Consider the following 18,441-nt stretch of genomic DNA (forward strand, 5'->3'; position numbering starts at 1 on the left):
TGGGTCTGTTATGCGAGTATCTCCACAGGTTGAGTCACTGAGTGGGTCTGTTATTATAGCATCTCCACAGGCAGAGTCACTGAGTGTGTCTGTTCTTATAGTATCTCCACAAGGAGAGTCACTGAGTGGGTCTGTTATTATAGTATCTCCACAGGGTGAGTCACTGAGTGGGTCGGTTATTGGAGTATCTCAACAGGGTGAGTCACTGAGTGGGTCTGTTATTATATTATCTCCATAGGGAGAGTCACTGAGTGTGTCTGTTGTTATAGTATCTCCACAATGAGAGTCACTGAGTGTGTCTGTTATTATAGTATCTCCACAGAGAGAGTCACTGAGTGGGTCAGTTATTGGAGTATCTCCACAGGGTGAGTTCTGAGTGGGTCTGTTATTAGAGTATCTCCACAGGGTGAGTCACTGAGTTGGTCTGTTATTAGAGTATCTCCACAGGGTGAGTCACTGAGTGGGTCTGTTATTATAGTATCTCCACAGGGCGAGTCACTGAGTGGGTCTGTTATTGGAGTATCTCCACAGAGAGAGTCACTGAGTGTGTCAGTTATTGGAGTATCTCCACAGGATGAGTCACTGAGTGGGTCTGTTATTAGAGTATCTCCACAGGGTGAGTCACTGAGTGGGTCTGTTGTTTTTCTATCAAGACAGGGAGAGTCTCTGAGTGTTTCTGTTATTATAGTATCTCGACAGGGAGAGTCACTGAGTGGGTCTGTTATTAGAGTATCTCCACAGAGTGAGTCACTGAGTGGGTCTGTTATTAGAGTATCTCCACAGGGTGAGTCACTGAGTGGGTCTGTCATTATAGTATCTCCACAGGGCGAGTCACTGAGTGGGTCTGTTATTGGAGTATCTCCACAGAGAGAGTCACTGAGTGTGTCTGTTATAGTAGTACCTCCACAGGGAGAGACACTGAGTGGGTCTGCTATTAGAGTATCTCCACAGGGTGAGTCACTGAGTGGGTCTGTTATTAGAGTATCTCCACAGGGTGAGTCACTGAGTGGGTCTGTTGTTATAGTATCTAGACAGGGAAAGTCTCTGATTGTGTCTGTTTATATAGCATCTCCACAGGGAGAGTCACTGAGTGGGTCTGTTATTAGAGTATCTCCACAGGGAGATTCAATGAGTGGGTCTGTTATTGTAGAATCAGCACAGGGAGAGCCACTGAGTGGGTCCGTTATTATAGTATCATCACAGCGAGAGTCACTGAGTGGGTCTGTTATTATAGTATCTCCAAAGAGAGAGTCACTGAGTGTCTCTGGTATTACAGTATCACCAAAGGGAGAGTCACTGTGTGGGTCTGTTGTTGTTGCATCTCTGCTGGAAGAGTCTCTGAGTGGGTCTGTTATTATAGTTTCTCCACAGGGAGAGTCACTGAGTGGGTTGTTATTATAGTATCTCCACAGGGAGAGTCACTGAGTGGGTCTGTTATTATAGTATCTCCACAGGGAGAGTCAGTGAGTGGGTCTGTTGTTATTGCATCTCCACTGGGAGAGTCACTGAGTGTGTCTGTTATTACAGTATCTCCACAGGGAGAGACAATGAGTGGGTCTGTTATTATATTATGTCCACAGGGAGAGTCAATGAGTCGGTCTGTTATTATAGTATCTCCACAGGGAGAGTCACTGAGTGGGTCAGTTATTATAGTATCTCAACAGGGAGAGTCATTGAGTGGGCCTGTTATTATAGTATCTCCACAGGGAGAGTCACTGAGTGGATCAGTTATTATAGTATCTGCACAGGGAGAGTCACTGAGTGGGACTGTTATTAGAGTATCTCCACAGGGTGAGTCACTGAGTGGGTCTGTTATTATAGTATCTCCACAGGGAGAGTCAATGAGTGGGTCTGTTATGCGAGTATCTCCACAGGTTGAGTCACTGAGTGGGTCTGTTATTATAGCATCTCCACAGGCAGAGTCACTGAGTGTGTCTGTTCTTATAGTTTCTCCACAAGGAGAGTCACTGAGTGGGTCTGTTATTAGAGTATCTCCACAGGGTGAGTCACTGAGTTGGTCTGTTATTAGAGTATCTCCACAGGGTGAGTCACTGAGTGGGTCTGTTATTATAGTATCTCCACAGGGCGAGTCACTGAGTGGGTCTGTTATTGGAGTATCTCCACAGAGAGAGTCACTGAGTGTGTCTGTTATTGTAGTACCTCCACAGGGAGAGACACTGAGTGGGTCTGTTATTAGAGTATCTCCACAGGGTGAGTCACTGAGTGGGTCTGTTATTAGAGTATCTCCACAGGGTGAGTCACTGAGTGGGTCTGTTGTTATAGTATCTAGACAGGGAAAGTCTCTGAGTGTGTCTGTTTATGTAGCATCTCCACAGGGAGAGTCACTGAGTGGGTCTGTTATTGGAGTATCTCCACAGGGAGATTCAATGAGGGGGTCTGTTATTGTAGAATCAGCACAGGGAGAGCCACTGAGTGGGTCCGTTATTATAGTATCATCACAGGGAGAGTCACTGAGTGGGTCTGCAATTATAGTATCTCCAAAGAGAGAGTCACTGAGTGTCTCTGGTATTACAGTATCTCCAAAGGGAGAGTCACTGTGTGGGTCTGTTGTTGTTGCATCTCTGCTGGAAGAGTCTCTGAGTGGTTCTGTTATTATAGTTTCTCCACAGGGAGAGTAACTGAGTGGGACTGTTATTAGAGTATCTCCACAGGGTGAGTCACTGAGTGGGTCTGTTATTATAGCATCTCCACAGGCAGAGTCACTGAGTGTGTCTGTTATGCGAGTATCTCCACAGGTTGAGTCACTGAGTGGGTCTGTTATTATAGCATCTCCACAGGCAGAGTCACTGAGTGTGTCTGTTATTATAGTATATCCACAGGAAGAGTCAATGAGTGGGTCTGTTATGCGAGTATCTCCACAGGTTGAGTCACTGAGTGGGTCTGTTATTATAGCATCTCCACAGGCAGAGTCACTGAGTGTGTCTGTTCTTATAGTATCTCCACAAGGAGAGTCACTGAGTGGGTCTGTTATTAGAGTATCTCCACAGGGTGAGTCACTGAGTGGGTCGGTTATTGGAGTATCTCAACAGGGTGAGTCACTGAGTGGGTCTGTTATTATATTATCTCCATAGGGAGAGTCACTGAGTGTGTCTGTTGTTATAGTATCTCCACAATGAGAGTCACTGAGTGTGTCTGTTATTATAGTATCTCCACAGAGAGAGTCACTGAGTGGGTCAGTTATTGGAGTATCTCCACAGGGTGAGTCACTGAGTGGGTCTGTTATTAGAGTATCTCCACAGGGTGAGTCACTGAGTTGGTCTGTTATTAGAGTATCTCCACAGGGTGAGTCACTGAGTGGGTCTGTTATTATAGTATCTCCACAGGGCGAGTCACTGAGTGGGTCTGTTATTGGAGTATCTCCACAGAGAGAGTCACTGAGTGTGTCTGTTATAGTAGTACCTCCACAGGGAGAGACACTGAGTGGGTCTGCTATTAGAGTATCTCCACAGGGTGAGTCACTGAGTGGGTCTGTTATTAGAGTATCTCCACAGGGTGAGTCACTGAGTGGGTCTGTTGTTATAGTATCTAGACAGGGAAAGTCTCTGAGTGTGTCTGTTTATATAGCATCTCCACAGGGAGAGTCACTGAGTGGGTCTGTTATTAGAGTATCTCCACAGGGAGATTCAATGAGTGGGTCTGTTATTGTAGAATCAGCACAGGGAGAGCCACTGAGTGGGTCCGTTATTATAGTATCATCACAGCGAGAGTCACTGAGTGGGTCTGTTATTATAGTATCTCCAAAGAGAGAGTCACTGAGTGTCTCTGGTATTACAGTATCTCCAAAGGGAGAGTCACTGTGTGGGTCTGTTGTTGTTGCATCTCTGCTGGAAGAGTCTCTGAGTGGGTCTGTTATTATAGTTTCTCCACAAGGAGAGTCACTGAGTGGGTCTGTTATTAGAGTATCTCCACAGGGAGAGTCACTGAGTGGGTTGTTATTATAGTATCTCCACAGGGAGAGTCACTGAGTGGGTCTGTTATTATAGTATCTCCACAGGGAGAGTCAGTGAGTGGGTCTGTTGTTATTGCATCTCCACTGGGAGAGTCACTGAGTGGGTCTGTTATTATAGTATTTCCACAGGGAGAGTCGCTGTGTGGGTCTGTTGCTGTTGCTTCTCCACTGGGAGAGTCACTGAGTGGGTCTGTTATTATAGTATTTCCACAGAGAGAGTCACTGAGTTGGTCTGTTATGATAGTATTTCCACAGAGAGAGTCACAGAGTGGGTCTGTTATGATAGTATCTCCACAGGGACAATCATTGAGTGAGTCTGTTCTGAAACTATCACCACAGGGAGAGTCACTGAGTGGTTCAGAAATTACAGTATCTCCACAAGGAGTGTTACAGAGTCGGTCTGTTATTATAGTATCTCCAGAAGGAGAGACACTGCGAGGGTCTGAAATTACAGTATCTCCACAGGGAGAGTCACCGAGTGGGTCTGTTATTATAGTATCTCCACAGGGAGAGTCACTGAGTGGGTCGGTTATTATAGTATCTCCACAGGGAGAGTCACTGAGTGGGTCTGTTATTCTAGTATCTCCACAGGGGGAGTCACTAGTGGGTCTGTTATTATAGTATCTCCACAGGGGGAGTCAGTGAGTGGGTCTGTTATTATACTATCTCCACAGGGAGAGTCACTGAGTGGGTCTGTTATTATAGTATCTCCACAGGGAGAATCACTGAGTGTGTCTGTTATTATGGTATCTCCACAGGGAGAGTCACTGAGTGGGTCTGTTATTATAGTATCTCCACAGGGAGAGTCACAGAGTGGGTCGGTTATTATAGTATCTCCACAGGGAGAGTCACTGAGTGGGTCTGTTATTCTAGTATCTCCACAGGGGGAGTCACTGAGTGGGTCTGTTATTATAGTATCTCCACAGGGGGAGTCAGTGAGTGGGTCTGTTATTATGCTATCTCCACAGGGAGAGTCACTGAGTGGGTCTGTTATTATAGTATCTCCACAGGGAGAATCACTGAGTGTGTCTGTTATTATGGTATCTCCACAGGGAGAGTCACTGAGTGGGTCTGTTATTATAGTATCTCCACAGGGAGAGTCACTGTGTGGGTCTGTTATTGGAGTATCTCCACAGGGAGAATCACTGAGTGTGTCTGTTATTATGGTATCTCCACAGGGAGAGTCAATGAGGGGGTCTGTTATTATAGTATCTCCACAGGGAGAATCACTGAGTGTGTCTGTTATTATGGTATCTCCACAGGGAGAGTCAATGAGGGGGTCTGTTATTGTAGAATCAGCACAGGGAGAGCCACTGAGTGGGTCCGTAATTATAGTATCATCACAGGGAGAGTCACTGAGTGGGTCTGCAATTATAGTATCTCCAAAGAGAGAGTCACTGAGTGTCTCTGGTATTACAGTATCTCCAAAGGGAGAGTCACTGTGTGGGTCTGTTGTCGTTGCATCTCTGCTGGAAGAGTCTCTGAGTCGGTCTGTTATTATAGTATCTCCAGAAGGAGAGACACTGCGAGGGTCTGAAATTACAGTATCTCCACAGGGAGAGTCACCTAGTGGGTCTGTTATTATAGTATCTCCACAGGGAGAGTCACTGAGTGGGTCGGTTATTATAGTTTCTCCACAGGGAGAGTCACTGAGTGGGACTGTTATTAGAGTATCTCCACAGGGTGAGTCACTGAGTGGGTCTGTTATTATAGCATCTCCACAGGCAGAGTCACTGAGTGTGTCTGTTATGCGAGTATCTCCACAGGTTGAGTCACTGAGTGGGTCTGTTATTATAGCATCTCCACAGGCAGAGTCACTGAGTGTGTCTGTTATTATAGTATCTCCACAGGGAGAGTCAATGAGTGGGTCTGTTATGCGAGTATCTCAACAGGTTGAGTCACTGAGTGGGTCTGTTATTATAGCATCTCCACAGGCAGAGTCACTGAGTGTGTCTGTTCTTATAGTATCTCCACAAGGAGAGTCACTGAGTGGGTCTGTTATTAGAGTATCTCCACAGGGTGAGTCACTGAGTGGGTCGGTTATTGGAGTATCTCAACAGGGTGAGTCACTGAGTGGGTCTGTTATTATATTATCTCCATAGGGAGAGTCACTGAGTGTGTCTGTTATTATAGTATCTCCACAATGAGAGTCACTGAGTGTGTCTGTTATTATAGTATCTCCACAGAGAGAGTCACTGAGTGGGTCAGTTATTGGAGTATCTCCACAGGGCGAGTCACTGAGTGGGTCTGTTATTGGAGTATCTCCACAGAGAGAGTCACTGAGTGTGTCTGTTATTGTAGTACCTCCACAGGGAGAGACACTGAGTGGGTCTGTTATTAGAGTATCTCCACAGGGTGAGTCACTGAGTGGGTCTGTTGTTTTTCTATCAAGACAGGGAAATTCTCTGAGTGTTTCTGTTATTATAGTATCTCGACAGGGAGAGTCACTGAGTGGGTCTGTTATTAGAGTATCTCCACAGGGTGAGTCACTGAGTTGGTCTGTTATTAGAGTATCTCCACAGGGTGAGTCACTGAGTGGGTCTGTTATTATAGTATCTCCACAGGGCGAGTCACTGAGTGGGTCTGTTATTGGAGTATCTCCACAGAGAGAGTCACTGAGTGTGTCTGTTATAGTAGTACCTCCACAGGGAGAGACACTGAGTGGGTCTGCTATTAGAGTATCTCCACAGGGTGAGTCACTGAGTGGGTCTGTTATTAGAGTATCTCCACAGGGTGAGTCACTGAGTGGGTCTGTTGTTATAGTATCTAGACAGGGAAAGTCTCTGAGTGTGTCTGTTTATATAGCATCTCCACAGGGAGAGTCACTGAGTGGGTCTGTTATTAGAGTATCTCCACAGGGAGATTCAATGAGTGGGTCTGTTATTGTAGAATCAGCACAGGGAGAGCCACTGAGTGGGTCCGTTATTATAGTATCATCACAGCGAGAGTCACTGAGTGGGTCTGTTATTATAGTATCTCCAAAGAGAGAGTCACTGAGTGTCTCTGGTATTACAGTATCTCCAAAGGGAGAGTCACTGTGTGGGTCTGTTGTTGTTGCATCTCTGCTGGAAGGGTCTCTGAGTGGGTCTGTTATTATAGTTTCTCCACAAGTGGAGTCACTGAGTGGGTCTGTTATTAGAGTATCTCCACAGGGAGAGTCACTGAGTGGGTTGTTATTATAGTATCTCCACAGGGAGAGTCACTGAGTGGGTCTGTTATTATAGTATCTCCACAGGGAGAGTCAGTGAGTGGGTCAGTTGTTATTGCATCTCCACTGGGAGAGTCACTGAGTGGGTCTGTTATTATAGTATTTCCACAGGGAGAGTCGCTGTGTGGGTCTGTTGCTGTTGCTTCTCCACTGGGAGAGTCACTGAGTTGGTCTGTTATTATAGTATTTCCACAGAGAGAGTCACTGAGTTGGTCTGTTATGATAGTATTTCCACAGAGAGAGTCACAGAGTGGGTCTGTTATGATAGTATCTCCACAGGGACAATCATTGAGTGAGTCTGTTCTGAAACTATCACCACAGGGAGAGTCACTGAGTGGTTCAGAAATTACAGTATCTCCACAAGGAGTGTTACAGAGTCGGTCTGTTATTATAGTATCTCCAGAAGGAGAGACACTGCGAGGGTCTGAAATTACAGTATCTCCACAGGGAGAGTCACTGAGTGGGTCTGTTATTATAGTATCTCCACAGGGAGAGTCACTGAGTGGGTCTGTTATTATAGTATCTCCACAGGGAGAATCACTGAGTGTGTCTGTTATTATGGTATCTCCACAGGGAGAGTCACTGAGTGGGTCTGTTATTATAGTATCTCCACAGGGAGAGTCACTGAGTGGGTCTGTTATTATAGTATCTCCACAGGGAGATTAATTGAGTGGGTCTGTTATTGTAGTATCTCCACAGGGAGAATCACTGAGTGTGTCTGTTATTATAGTATCTCCACAGGGAGAGTCACTGAGTCGATCTGTTATTCGAGTATCGACACAGGGAGGGTGAATGATCGTGTCAGCAATTATAGTATTTCCAAAGGCAGCGTCACTGAGCGGGTCTGATATTATAGTATCTCCACAGGGAGTGTCACTGAGTGGGTCTGTTATTATTGCATCTCCACTGGGAGAGTCACTGAGTTGGTCTGTTATTATAGTATCTCCAAAGAGAGAGTAACTGAGTGTGTCCGTTGTTGCAGCATGTCCACAGGGAGAGTCAATGAGTGGGTCTGTTATTATATTATCTCCACAGGGAGAGTCACTGAGTGGTTCTGTTTTTATAGTATCTCCACAGGTAGAGTCATTGAGTGAGTCTGTTTCTGTGGTATCTGCACAGGGAGAGTCACTGAGTGGTTCTGTTTTTATAGCATCTCCACAGGTAGAGTCATTGAGTGAGTCTGTTTCTGTAGCATCTGCACAGTGAGAGTCACTGAGTGGGGCTGTTAATATTATACCTCCACAGGGAGATTCACTGAGTGTGTCTGTTATTACAGTATCTCCACAGGGAGAGACAATGAGTGGGTCTGTTATTATATTATGTCCACAGGGAGAGTCAATGAGTGGGTCTGTTATTATATAATCTCCACAGGGAGAGTCACTGAGTGGTTCAGTTTTTATAGTATCTCCACAGGTAGAGTCATTGAGTGAGTCTGTTTCTGTGGTATCTGCACAGGGAGAGTCACTGAGTGGTTCTGTTTTATAGCATCTCCACAGGTAGAGTCATTGAGTGAGTCTGTTTCTGTAGTATCTGCACAGTGAGAGTCACTGAGTCGGGCTGTTAATATTATACCTCCACAGGGAGATTCACTGAGTGGGTCAGTTATTATAGTATCTCAACAGGGAGAGACATTGAGTGGGCCTGTTATTATAGTATCTCCACAGGGAGAGTCACTGAGTGGGTCAGTTATTATAGTATCTCCACAGGGAGAGTCACTGAGTGGCACTGTTATTAGAGTATCTCCACAGGGTGAGTCACTGAGTGGGTCTGTTATTACAGTATCTCCACAGGGAGAGTCAATGAGTGGGTCTGTTATGCGAGTATCTCCACAGGTTGAGTCACTGAGTGGGTCTGTTATTATAGCATCTCCACAGGCAGTGTCACTGAGTGTGTCTGTTCTTATAGTATCTCCACAAGGAGAGTCAATGAGTGGGTCTGTTATTAGAGGATCTCCACAGGGAGAGTCACTGAGTGGGTCGGTTATTGGAGTATCTCCACAGGGTGAGTCACTGAGTGTGTCTGTTATAGTAGTACCTCCACAGGGAGAGACACTGAGTGGGTCTGCTATTAGAGTATCTCCACAGGGTGAGTCACTGAGTGGGTCTGTTATTAGAGTATCTCCACAGGGTGAGTCACTGAGTGGGTCTGTTGTTATAGTATCTAAACAGGGAAAGTCTCTGAGTGTGTCTGTTTATATAGCATCTCCACAGGGAGAGTCACTGAGTGGGTCTGTTATTAGAGTATCTCCACAGGGAGATTCAATGAGTGGGTCTGTTATTGTAGAATCAGCACAGGGAGAGCCACTGAGTGGGTCCGTTATTATAGTATCATCACAGCGAGAGTCACTGAGTGTCTCTGGTATTACAGTATCTCCAAAGGGAGAGTCACTGTGTGGTTCTGTTGTTGTTGCATCTCTGCTGGAAGAGTCTCTGAGTGGGTCTGTTATTATAGTTTCTCCACAAGGAGAGTCACTGAGTGGGTCTGTTATTAGAGTATCTCCACAGGGAGAGTCACTGAGTGGGTTGTTATTATAGTATCTCCACAGGGAGAGTCACTGAGTGGGTCTGTTATTATAGTATCTCCACAGGGAGAGTCAGTGAGTGGGTCAGTTGTTATTGCATCTCCACTGGGAGAGTCACTGAGTGGGTCTGTTATTATGGTATTTCCACAGGGAGAGTCGCTGTGTGGGTCTGTTGCTGTTGCTTCTCCACTGGGAGAGTCACTGAGTGGGTCTGTTATTATAGTATTTCCACAGAGAGAGTCACTGAGTTGGTCTGTTATGATAGTATTTCCACAGAGAGAGTCACAGAGTGGGTCTGTTATGATAGTATCTCCACAGGGACAATCATTGAGTGAGTCTGTTCTGAAACTATCACCACAGGGAGAGTCACTGAGTGGTTCAGAAATTACAGTATCTCCACAAGGAGTGTTACAGAGTCGGTCTGTTATTATAGTATCTCCAGAAGGAGAGACACTGCGAGGGTCTGAAATTACAGTATATCCACAGGGAGAGTCACTGACTGGGTCTGTTATTATAGTATCTCCACAGGGAGAGTCACTGAGTGGGTCGGTTATTATAGTATCTCCACAGGGAGTGTCACTGAGTGGGTCTGTTATTATTGCATCTCCACTGGGAGAGTCACTGAGTTGGTCTGTTATTATAGTATCTCCAAAGAGAGAGTAACTGAGTGTGTCCGTTGTTGCAGCATGTCCACAGGGAGAGTCAATGAGTGGGTCTGTTATTATATTATCTCCACAGGGAGAGTCACTGAGTGGTTCTGTTTTTATAGTATCTCCACAGGTAGAGTCATTGAGTGAGTCTGTTTCTGTGGTATCTGCACAGGGAGAGTCACTGAGTGGTTCTGTTTTTATAGCATCTCCACAGGTAGAGTCATTGAGTGAGTCTGTTTCTGTAGCATCTGCACAGTGAGAGTCACTGAGTGGGGCTGTTAATATTATACCTCCACAGGGAGATTCACTGAGTGTGTCTGTTATTACAGTATCTCCACAGGGAGAGACAATGAGTGGGTCTGTTATTATATTATGTCCACAGGGAGAGTCAATGAGTGGGTCTGTTATTATATAATCTCCACAGGGAGAGTCACTGAGTGGTTCAGTTTTTATAGTATCTCCACAGGTAGAGTCATTGAGTGAGTCTGTTTCTGTGGTATCTGCACAGGGAGAGTCACTGAGTGGTTCTGTTTTATAGCATCTCCACAGGTAGAGTCATTGAGTGAGTCTGTTTCTGTAGTATCTGCACAGTGAGAGTCACTGAGTCGGGCTGTTAATATTATACCTCCACAGGGAGATTCACTGAGTGGGTCAGTTATTATAGTATCTCAACAGGGAGAGACATTGAGTGGGCCTGTTATTATAGTATCTCCACAGGGAGAGTCACTGAGTGGGTCAGTTATTATAGTATCTCCACAGGGAGAGTCACTGAGTGGCACTGTTATTAGAGTATCTCCACAGGGTGAGTCACTGAGTGGGTCTGTTATTACAGTATCTCCACAGGGAGAGTCAATGAGTGGGTCTGTTATGCGAGTATCTCCACAGGTTGAGTCACTGAGTGGGTCTGTTATTATAGCATCTCCACAGGCAGAGTCACTGAGTGTGTCTGTTCTTATAGTATCTCCACAAGGAGAGTCAATGAGTGGGTCTGTTATTAGAGGATCTCCACAGGGAGAGTCACTGAGTGGGTCGGTTATTGGAGTATCTCCACAGGGTGAGTCACTGAGTGTGTCTGTTATAGTAGTACCTCCACAGGGAGAGACACTGAGTGGGTCTGCTATTAGAGTATCTCCACAGGGTGAGTCACTGAGTGGGTCTGTTATTAGAGTATCTCCACAGGGTGAGTCACTGAGTGGGTCTGTTGTTATAGTATCTAAACAGGGAAAGTCTCTGAGTGTGTCTGTTTATATAGCATCTCCACAGGGAGAGTCACTGAGTGGGTCTGTTATTAGAGTATCTCCACAGGGAGATTCAATGAGTGGGTCTGTTATTGTAGAATCAGCACAGGGAGAGCCACTGAGTGGGTCCGTTATTATAGTATCATCACAGCGAGAGTCACTGAGTGTCTCTGGTATTACAGTATCTCCAAAGGGAGAGTCACTGTGTGGTTCTGTTGTTGTTGCATCTCTGCTGGAAGAGTCTCTGAGTGGGTCTGTTATTATAGTTTCTCCACAAGGAGAGTCACTGAGTGGGTCTGTTATTAGAGTATCTCCACAGGGAGAGTCACTGAGTGGGTTGTTATTATAGTATCTCCACAGGGAGAGTCACTGAGTGGGTCTGTTATTATAGTATCTCCACAGGGAGAGTCAGTGAGTGGGTCAGTTGTTATTGCATCTCCACTGGGAGAGTCACTGAGTGGGTCTGTTATTATGGTATTTCCACAGGGAGAGTCGCTGTGTGGGTCTGTTGCTGTTGCTTCTCCACTGGGAGAGTCACTGAGTGGGTCTGTTATTATAGTATTTCCACAGAGAGAGTCACTGAGTTGGTCTGTTATGATAGTATTTCCACAGAGAGAGTCACAGAGTGGGTCTGTTATGATAGTATCTCCACAGGGACAATCATTGAGTGAGTCTGTTCTGAAACTATCACCACAGGGAGAGTCACTGAGTGGTTCAGAAATTACAGTATCTCCACAAGGAGTGTTACAGAGTCGGTCTGTTATTATAGTATCTCCAGAAGGAGAGACACTGCGAGGGTCTGAAATTACAGTATATCCACAGGGAGAGTCACTGACTGGGTCTGTTATTATAGTATCTCCACAGGGAGAGTCACTGAGTGGGTCGGTTATTATAGTATCTCCACAGGGAGAGTCACTGAGTGGGTCTGTTATTCTAGTATCTCCACAGGGGGAGTCACTGAGTGGGTCTGTTATTATAGTATCTCCACAGGGGGAGTCAGTGAGTGGGTCTGTTATTATAGTATCTCCACAGGGAGAGTCACTGAGTGGGTCTGTTATTATAGTATCTCCACAGGGAGAGTCACTGAGTGTGTCTGTTATTATGGTATCTCCACAGGGAGAGTCACTGAGTGGGTCTGTTATTATAGTATCTCCACAGGGAGAGTCACTGAGTGGGTCTGTTATTATAGTATCTCCACAGGGAGATTAATTGAGTGGGTCTGTTATTGTAGTATCTCCACAGGGAGAATCACTGAGTGTGTCTGTTATTGTAGTATCTCCACAGGGAGAGTCACTGAGTCGATCTGTTATTCGAGTATCGACACAGGGAGGGTGAATGATCGTGTCAGCAATTATAGTATTTCCAAAGGCAGCGTCACTGAGCGGGTCTGATATTATAGTATCTCCACAGGGAGTGTCACTGAGTGGGTCTGTTATTATTGCATCTCCACTGGGAGAGTCACTGAGTTGGTCTGTTATTATAGTATCTCCAAAGAGAGAGTAACTGAGTGTGTCCGTTGTTGCAGCATGTCCACAGGGAGAGTCAATGAGTTGGTCTGTTATTATATTATCTCCACAGGGAGAGTCACTGAGTGGTTCTGTTTTTATAGTATCTCCACAGGTAGAGTCATTGAGTGAGTCTGTTTCTGTGGTATCTGCACAGGGAGAGTCACTGAGTGGTTCTGTTTTTATAGCATCTCCACAGGTAGAGTCATTGAGCGAGTCTGTTTCTGTAGCATCTGCACAGTGAGAGTCACTGAGTGGGGCTGTTAATATTATACCTCCACAGGGAGATTCACTGAGTGTGTCTGTTATTACAGTATCTCCACAGGGAGAGACAATGAGTGGGTCTGTTATTATATTATGTCCACAGGGAGAGTCAATGAGTGGGTCTGTTATTATATAATCTCCACAGGGAGAGTCACTGAGTGGTTCAGTTTTTACAGTATCTCCACAGGTAGAGTCATTGAGTGAGTCTGTTTCTGTGGTATCTGCACAGGGAGAGTCACTGAGTGGTTCTGTTTTATAGCATCTCCACAGGTAGAGTCATTGAGTGAGTCTGTTTCTGTAGTATCTGCACAGTGAGAGTCACTGAGTCGGGCTGTTAATATTATACCTCCACAGGGAGATTCACTGAGTGGGTCAGTTATTATAGTATCTCAACAGGGAGAGACATTGAGTGGGCCTGTTATTATAGTATCTCCACAGGGAGAGTCACTGAGTGGGTCAGTTATTATAGTATCTCCACAGGGAGAGTCACTGAGTGGCACTGTTATTAGAGTATCTCCACAGGGTGAGTCACTGAGTGGGTCTGTTATTATAGTATCTCCACAGGGAGAGTCAATGAGTGGGTCTGTTATGCGAGTATCTCCACAGGTTGAGTCACTGAGTGGGTCTGTTATTATAGCATCTCCACAGGCAGAGTCACTGAGTGTGTCTGTTCTTATAGTATCTCCACAAGGAGAGTCACTGAGTGGGTCGGTTATTGGAGTATCTCCACAGGGTGAGTCACTGAGTGGGTCTGTTATTATAGTATCTCCATAGGGAGAGTCACTGAGTGTGTCTGTTATTATAGTATCTCCACAATCAGAGTCACTGAGTGTGTCTGTTATTATAGTATCTCCACAGAGAGAGTCACTGAGTGGGTCAGTTATTAGAGTATCTCCACAGGGTAAGTCACTGAGTGGGTCTGTTATTAGAGTATCTCCACAGGGTGAGTCACTGAGTGGGTCTGTTGTTTTTGTATCAAGACAGGGAGAGTCTCTGAGTTTAGTTTTAGTTTTAGTTTAGAGATACAGCACTGAAACAGGCCCTTCGGCCCACCGAGTCTGTGCCGACCATCAACCACCCATTTATACTAAACCTACACGAATCCCATATTCCAATAACATCCCCACCTGTCCCTATATATTTCCCTACCACCTACCTATACTAGGGTCAATTTATAATGGCCAATTTACCTATCAACCAGTTATTAGAGTATCTCCACAGGGTGAGTCACTGAGTGTGTCTGTTATTATAGTACCTCCACAGGGAGAGTCACTGAGTGGGACTGTTATTAGAGTATCTCCACAGGGTGAGTCACTGAGTGGGTCTGTTGTTATAGTATCTAGACAGGGAAAGTCTCTGAGTGTGTCTGTTATTATAGCATCTCCACAGGGAGAGTCACTGAGTGGGTCTGTTATTAGAGTATCTCCACAGGGAGATTCAATGAGTGGGTCTGTTATTGTAGAATCAGCACAGGGAGAGCCACTGAGTGGGTCCGTTATTATAGTATCATCACAGCGAGAGTCACTGAGTGGGTCTGTTATTATAGTATCTCCAAAGAGAGAGTCACTGAGTGTCTCTGGTATTACAGTATCTCCAAAGGGAGAGTCACTGTGTGGGTCTGTTGTTGTTGCATCTCTGCTGGAAGAGTCTCTGAGTGGGTCTGTTATTATAGTTTCTCCACAAGGAGAGTCACTGAGTGGGTCTGTTATTAGAGTATCTCCACAGGGAGAGTCACTGAGTGGGTTGTTATTATAGTATCTCCACAGGGAGAGTCACTGAGTGGGTCTGTTATTATAGTATCTCCACAGGGAGAGTCAGTGAGTGGGTCAGTTGTTATTGCATCTCCACTGGGAGAGTCACTGAGTGGGTCTGTTATTATAGTATTTCCACAGGGAGAGTCGCTGTGTGGGTCTGTTGCTGTTGCTTCTCCACTGGGAGAGTCACTGAGTGGGTCTGTTATTATAGTATTTCCACAGAGAGAGTCACTGAGTTGGTCTGTTATGATAGTATTTCCACAGAGATAGTCACAGAGTGGGTCTGTTATGATAGTATCTCCACAGGGACAATCATTGAGTGAGTCTGTTCTGAAACTATCACCACAGGGAGAGTCACTGAGTGGTTCAGAAATTACAGTATCTCCACAAGGAGTGTTACAGAGTCGGTCTGTTATTATAGTATCTCCAGAAGGAGAGACACTGCGAGGGTCTGAAATTACAGTATCTCCACAGGGAGAGTCACTGAGTGGGTCTGTTATTATAGTATCTCCACAGGGAGAGTCACTGAGTGGGTCGGTTATTATAGTATCTCCACAGGGAGAGTCACTGAGTGGGTCTGTTATTCTAGTATCTCCACAGGGGGAGTCACTGAGTGGGTCTGTTATTATAGTATCTCCACAGGGGGAGTCAGTGAGTGGGTCTGTTATTATACTATCTCCACAGGGAGAGTCACTGAGTGGGTCTGTTATTATAGTATCTCCACAGGGAGAGTCACTGAGTGTGTCTGTTATTATGGTATCTCCACAGGGAGAGTCACTGAGTGGGTCTGTTATTATAGTATCTCCACAGGGACAATCATTGAGTGAGTCTGTTCTGAAACTATCACCACAGGGAGAGTCACTGAGTGGTTCAGAAATTACAGTATCTCCACAAGGAGTGTTACAGAGTCGGTCTGTTATTATAGTATCTCCAGAAGGAGAGACACTGCGAGGGTCTGAAATTACAGTATCTCCACAGGGAGAGTCACTGAGTGGGTCTGTTATTATAGTATCTCCACAGGGAGAGTCACTGAGTGGGTCGGTTATTATAGTATCTCCACAGGGAGAGTCACTGAGTGGGTCTGTTATTCTAGTATCTCCACAGGGGGAGTCACTGAGTGGGTCTGTTATTATAGTATCTCCACAGGGGGAGTCAGTGAGTGGGTCTGTTATTATACTATCTCCACAGGGAGAGTCACTGAGTGGGTCTGTTATTATAGCATCTCCACAGGGAGAGTCACTGAGTGGGTCTGTTATTAGAGTATCTCCACAGGGAGATTCAATGAGTGGGTCTGTTATTGTAGAATCAGCACAGGGAGAGCCACTGAGTGGGTCCGTTATTATAGTATCATCACAGGGAGAGTCACTGAGTGGGTCTGTTATTATAGTATCTCCAAAGAGAGAGTCACTGAGTGTCTCTGGTATTACAGTATCTCCAAAGGGAGAGTCACTGTGTGGGTCTGTTGTTGTTGCATCTCTGCTGGAAGAGTCTCTGAGTGGGTCTGTTATTATAGTTTCTCCACAAGGAGAGTCACTGAGTGGGTCTGTTATTAGAGTATCTCCACAGGGAGAGTCACTGAGTGGGTTGTTATTATAGTATCTCCACAGGGAGAGTCACTGAGTGGGTCTGTTATTATAGTATCTCCACAGGGAGAGTCAGTGAGTGGGTCAGTTGTTATTGCATCTCCACTGGGAGAGTCACTGAGTGGGTCTGTTATTATAGTATTTCCACAGGGAGAGTCGCTGTGTGGGTCTGTTGCTGTTGCTTCTCCACTGGGAGAGTCACTGAGTGGGTCTGTTATTATAGTATTTCCACAGAGAGAGTCACTGAGTTGGTCTGTTATGATAGTATTTCCACAGAGATAGTCACAGAGTGGGTCTGTTATGATAGTATCTCCACAGGGACAATCATTGAGTGAGTCTGTTCTGAAACTATCACCACAGGGAGAGTCACTGAGTGGTTCAGAAATTACAGTATCTCCACAAGGAGTGTTACAGAGTCGGTCTGTTATTATAGTATCTCCAGAAGGAGAGACACTGCGAGGGTCTGAAATTACAGTATCTCCACAGGGAGAGTCACTGAGTGGGTCTGTTATTATAGTATCTCCACAGGGAGAGTCACTGAGTGGGTCGGTTATTATAGTATCTCCACAGGGAGAGTCACTGAGTGGGTCTGTTATTCTAGTATCTCCACAGGGGGAGTCACTGAGTGGGTCTGTTATTATAGTATCTCCACAGGGGGAGTCAGTGAGTGGGTCTGTTATTATACTATCTCCACAGGGAGAGTCACTGAGTGGGTCTGTTATTATAGTATCTCCACAGGGAGAGTCACTGAGTGTGTCTGTTATTATGGTATCTCCACAGGGAGAGTCACTGAGTGGGTCTGTTATTATAGTATCTCCACAGGGACAATCATTGAGTGAGTCTGTTCTGAAACTATCACCACAGGGAGAGTCACTGAGTGGTTCAGAAATTACAGTATCTCCACAAGGAGTGTTACAGAGTCGGTCTGTTATTATAGTATCTCCAGAAGGAGAGACACTGCGAGGGTCTGAAATTACAGTATCTCCACAGGGAGAGTCACTGAGTGGGTCTGTTATTATAGTATCTCCACAGGGAGAGTCACTGAGTGGGTCGGTTATTATAGTATCTCCACAGGGAGAGTCACTGAGTGGGTCTGTTATTCTAGTATCTCCACAGGGGGAGGCACTGAGTGGGTCTGTTATTATAGTATCTCCACAGGGGGAGTCAGTGAGTGGGTCTGTTATTATACTATCTCCACAGGGAGAGTCACTGAGTGGGTCTGTTATTATAGTATCTCCACAGGGAGAGTCACTGAGTGTGTCTGTTATTATGGTATCTCCACAGGGAGAGTCACTGAGTGGGTCTGTTATTATAGTATCTCCACAGAGAGAGTCACTGAGTGGGTCTGTTATTATAGTATCTCCACAGGGAGATTAATTGAGTGGGTCTGTTATTGTAGTATCTCCACAGGGAGAATCACTGAGTGTGTCTGTTATTATAGTATCTCCACAGGGAGAGTCACTGAGTCGATCTGTTATTCGAGTATCGACACAGGGAGGGTGAATGATCGTGTCAGCAATTATAGTATTTTCAAAGGCAGCGTCACTGAGCGGGTCTGATATTATAGTATCTCCACAGGGAGTGTCACTGAGTGGGTCTGTTATTATTGCATCTCCACTGGGAGAGTCACTGAGTTGGTCTGTTATTATAGTATCTCCAAAGAGAGAGTAACTGAGTATGTCCGTTGTTGCAGCATGTCCACAGGGAGAGTCAATGAGTTGGTCTGTTATTATATTATCTCCACAGGG

This window comes from Heterodontus francisci, chromosome 21 (assembly GCF_036365525.1).
Source record: "Heterodontus francisci isolate sHetFra1 chromosome 21, sHetFra1.hap1, whole genome shotgun sequence".
Lineage (NCBI taxonomy): Eukaryota > Metazoa > Chordata > Chondrichthyes > Heterodontiformes > Heterodontidae > Heterodontus > Heterodontus francisci.